The sequence below is a fragment of the Drosophila guanche genome, unplaced genomic scaffold, assembly GCF_900245975.1.
Source record: "Drosophila guanche unplaced genomic scaffold, DGUA_6, whole genome shotgun sequence".
NCBI classification, from domain to species: Eukaryota; Metazoa; Arthropoda; class Insecta; order Diptera; family Drosophilidae; genus Drosophila; species Drosophila guanche.
Genome location: NW_022995745.1, coordinates 4926589 through 4931969, shown reverse-complemented (window position 1 = coordinate 4931969; position 5381 = coordinate 4926589).

Sequence of the window (5381 nt, the reverse complement as noted above, 5' to 3'; positions counted from 1 at the left end):
CACACACTACTACTTCCGACTTGTATTTTTCCGTTGCTGCTCTGTCTGCCTTCAACCATTTTACGCCATTATCAACGTCATCGTACTCGTTCTCATCTGAATCCGAATCCGAATCCGAATCCTCATCCTCCATCCTCCATTCTCCCTACCCATTTGCGTTGGCTTCTTGTGCTTTGGCTACCTGGATCGTGGGCCCATGGGGGCCCGTGCATTGTTGGGGCCTGGCACCCAGTCACCTCACCTTTTGCTCAGTTGTTGTCCCATTGTTGTCGCCGCAGCTGCTGCTGCCCCTTCCGGGCGCCTGTCCAGCTGTCAGGGCATATTATTGGTGTGCGGAAAATGCTCGCGTAATTGGAACGTTGACATTCGTATTTGTGTGAAGGGAGGAGCCACATCCATCCATCCATCCATCCATCCATCCATCTGGGCGACATGATGACTCCTATCAAAGTGCATCAAATAGCCACGTCCTGACGCCCAGCAACATGATGCCAGTGCCTCTGGCTCTAGCTGTGAGTCTCTGCTAAAAATCGTTTGGCATTACCTAAGTGAGGCATCAAGCAACCTTCCTCCCTCCCTCCCTCCTGCTCGACCAGCGGAAGGAAGTCTCCTTGTTGACTTGCACCCTGGTCCCTGGTCGTGACATTGCTAAAGCTTCGACAACTTGTCAAATTACCCAAAGCTAGCCGCCGGGCAGGGCCCACCCACTCATCCAGCACCCACTCCACTGGTCGTTTGTCAATATTTAAAATTGAAAAATATGCCCCCGACCCACGAACCCATCCGTCCGTCCGTCCGTCCGTCCGTTCGTCAGGTATTTTCATATCATTTCAATATCATTGATGTAAAAATGCTGCTGCTCGAGCTCTGTTAATGTGCACAACGCGGGGCAAAGACAAAACGCAAGTCAATGAAAATGAGACGGGTTTGGGTCTGAGTCTGGGGTTGGATTGCTTTTCGTTGAGATCCGGGAGGAAAGACAGCGACAACGTTGACGACAATCGGAAGACACCCTTAGACACACGGCAGAGTCACCAGAGTCACCAGAGTCACGAGAGTCACCGGGGGTTACCATTACCGACATCCATCCATCCATCCATCCATCCATCCGTCTGTCCGTCCGTCCGTCCATTCACTCGCTTCTTTCTACCATTCATTGCCATTCATTCATTCATTCGCTCATTCATTCAGTCTCTCTGTCTATCTGTCGTATGTATATTTCATATGCCCGCATGGAAATGGAAAGGAATCGCACGGCACAGGGGGCATGAGGGCGAGGGGGAGTGGCGGCAGGCGTCTTAGCATTTCCCAATGTGCTCGAAAACGATTTATTAAAAAATATCTTTGGCACGGCGGCGAGGCAAAACAACAAGCAAGCTTATTAAAAATTTATTACCAAGCTTCAAAAATGTTACCCCAGTCGCCGTCGCTGAGTTTCTCCTGCTCCAAGGATTTATCCGAGTACATACGTATAGGGAAATGTACGTGTGTATGTGTGTGTACTTATGTACATGCATATTATTCGTTTCCTCAGCGGGCCCGCGGGGCATTTCGCTGAGCAGTTACATCAGGTGGTGGCTGGAGTGCTTTAGCTTCGAACTGCCGTTCGAGGACAGCATTGAGCCCTGGGCAAAGATATTGAAAGGTATTTTGGCTGATTTGTTTGAGTTGGAAATTTAATTTACAACTGTAAATGGTTTTAAGCGCTCACGGAGCGAGCAAGGAGCGTGGAAGCACAGCCGTCGGGCTCTGTGCGTAGAAATGGTGGAAGTCATGGGGCAAGAGCTTCGATGGGAGACCCCGGAGCACGCAGCTAATTGAAGTTCAATGAAAGTAGAGGAGAGTTGCGAGCAGAATAGCTCATGGATTGAATACAAACAATTACGAACAAGTAATAATAAGTGCAGACTATCTGAGCACCTTCCAAACCGAAAAATTGGCATCAAAGGATGTGGCTTAGCCACTGAAACTTCTGCACATTGGCACCTCTCAGCACTACGTTGGGTATCCTGAAACTGCAGAGGAATAGTACTGGCAACCGAAAGAGCTTTAGAGCCATCAACTATAACTACTTTGAAGTACCATGGAACAAGTCATATAAAACTTAATATATTGCCACTCAAAAGGCTTCCTCTTGGGCTCCAATTGAATACGAAAACAATCAAAGAAAGAACAGAGCGCTCCCCAAGGAGAGTGTCCCCAAGCAAAGTAGGATTCCATTCTTATGGCATCATCATCGCCAGGCCATGTGCCGCCTCGTATCAGTGGCAGAACAGCCGCAGATGGGGTAGAGGCCATTAAGTGACATATCAGTTGGGTGGCAGGACCTTCCACACGGACCTTTTTTGGGCATTGGTCATCATCATCATTAGTAATGAGCGAAACCCGAAATCCAGCCACCACCACCAAATTCCACCCAAAACAAACAGAGAGATGGCCCGGGCCTCCGAGTGTCTGTCTTTCATTTCGACTCTGATTCCGATTCCGATTCCGAGTCGAGTCTCTGTCTCTGTCTCTGCCTCAAGTCCAATGACAAATGATCAAATGTCACACATGGAATTTAAAGTAGCTGCAGCTGTGCAAGGATGTCCGGGGATGTCGATGGGTTGCCAGTTGCCAGTTGGCAGTTGGAGGCAGGTACAGACATATACTCGCACGCTTATTAGCCCAGAAAGATCCCCGGCCAAGGGTTGACGAACGGATGGCCTACTATTTGATAACTGAAACTCATCCAGCTACAGCCACAGCTCCAGCGACGTTGTCATCATTTTTATGATTTGACCAAAATGATGAAATGAAAGCCCATGAAGGCTTAAGTGTGGCACACACCGAGAGAGGCACACATGTGGCAAGCTCTCTAAGCCCATCCAGGCAGGCGAAAGCATTTTTCAATATTTGACAACAGTGCTGCAGTGCCACAAGCCCCATCTCCTGTGTGTGTGTGTGTGTGTGTGTGTGTGTGTGCCACTCTGTGTATTTGTGTGTGAAAAATGGCAACTTTGACAGCTTGACAGTTGAGCGTGGCAACCCTGGCGCTGCCCTGGCATAACCTTACACATGCAGCCCAAGCATCGGGAATATTTTAATCTAAGCAACCCGTCTCTCTCTCTCTCTCTCTCTTTCTCTCTCTCTGTCTCCTGCTCTCATTTGGGACAGCTTTGGGCGCCACTCAGTTCTCATTCCCCCTGCCCTTTCTCGGCTGATTGGAACCGCTGACGTGGCTGATATTTTGACAGCCAAACGTCACATCTGACAGCTGGGCCATTTGTCAAGAGACAGCGAGAGAGAGGGGCTCTAATTAGTCGAGGGCGGGACGGGGCATGGGCCTGTACCCAATAAAGAGTTCAATGGGTGAGGTGCAGCTTCGGGGCTCTTGGATGCTCTCCTTCTGACAGTCTCCTCGAAACGTCATCTCTCAGCGTCTTGGTGCACCTTTCCACGAGTATCAACTCATTAATTTCTATTTCTGTTTGTCTTCTGCATAAGAGTGCAACGCACCATCTCTACCCTCTCCCTCTCCCTCTCTCTCTCTCTCTGTTCCTGCTCTCTGGCTGGCACCCACTTGGCGACCTGCTGCTCCTCCTGCTGCCCTCTTGGGCGCTACTACACATATCTGAAATTATACTTTGTCCTTTCTATAACAATAATTATTATTTTGCTTCAAGCATCAGCTTCAGAAAGCAGCAACAAGGGGAATGTGGGGCTGTGGGGCTGTGCAGCAGGACGACTGTGTGTGGATGTCGGTCCAAACAATCAGAATGTCTATGGTGGAGACGCTTACTGGGGACAGAACCAGCAAACACTTAAAAATGCTAAATAAAACATATTCCACTTACACACACAAACAGAAACAGAAACAGGAGCCACAGGGGGAGTGGGATTCGAGGGGTTTTAGGGGCCGGCGCTCACAGGTGCCGCTTGTTAAGAAACATCTCGGGCTAGGGCCAATGCAGGGGCTAGGACTTGGGCTGGGGGCTGGGTTATTTGCAATTCATAAACAGCAGACACACACACACACAGACACATGCACACGGGTACGGACACAGACGTCATACACGCACACAAGAGTGAAAAAAAAAATAATTTGCAAAAGTAGCGTCGTGTGACAATTGCCGAGCCCCGTGCCTCAGCCTCAGCCCTCAGCCCTCAGCCTCAATGGTTGTGGCACAGCCTGCGCCTCCGTCTCAGCCTGTGCCTCAGATTGAGCCTAGGACTCTGTGTGTGTGTGTGTGTGTGTGTGAGGGCCTAAGGGGTCCGGTCGTCACTGTTTTGGGATGGGTAAGGCCGAGGCGGATGGCCCATGTGGAGGCACCTCTGCTCGGCGGGGACCAACTACAGTTGCTGCTGCTGTTGTTGCTATTTGAATTTTGAGGACATTGTGATGAGGCTTTAGTTTGCAAATCTCTTGCACACAAACACACACAGAGACACACACAGAGTGAGAGTGAGAGAGCAACACCACAGCACAGCAGCACCCATCAGCAAACATACGTCAACGAGCAGAGACTGAGGCTGAGACCGAGATGGGAGCCAGCAGGAGGCAGGAGATGCAAACGCTACTTCAACGCTTGATATCACATAGCCCCATGGCCAGAATGGCAGGCCCAGGCCCCACCTCAGGTGTGTGCCTGCATTTGGCGTTGCATATTTTTGAGGGCATCGCCAGGTGGACTCCTCATCTGGAAGAGACAGTCAGCAAGGTGGGGGCCCTACTCTTCACCGATATTTGTGGTTTCTTGGACGCTTTCTCTAGGGTTCCCGCTGCAGCATGTCTCCCAATATTGTCTAACTGATTGAGTTGCCCAAATTGTAGCACCCACCACACATTCATGCTGTGTCCCATTTGGTGGCCTCTTTCCTTTCCAATTCTTTAGACTTTTCGTAATTTTTTTTGTAGCATAATCACTTGTCGCCGTCGCAGCGAATAGTGGAGGCAGTTGGCTGTAGGTGTTTTGCGGGGCGAGCGCTGTGGGATTGTGTTGGGTGGCTTCGGCTTGCATCATCAGCGTTGTGCTGTGCTGTGCAGGTGTCACGCCCAGTCCGTTGCTGTCGAGTGCGCTTATGGCTGTCATGACGCCCATAACATTGTCATCAACATTAGTTTGCCTCTCCCTCTTCTCCTCTTTCTCTCTCTCTCTCTCTCTTTCTGTCTTTGCATCTGTGTGCGTGTGTGCGTGTTGTGCTTTGGGGGGCGGACACTAGCTGGCACTGCTTTCGCCTGCCTCGCTGGCTGTTTGTCCTCTGTTCTGACATCGTCATAAAAATTGGTGCAAAATGCTTCACTCACTGTTGTTGCACTTGTTGTACAATGTGTCTGTGTGTGTGTGTGTGTGTGTGGCTGCTTATTGTGACTGCAAGTGAAGCGCAGTCTCTGGCATCCT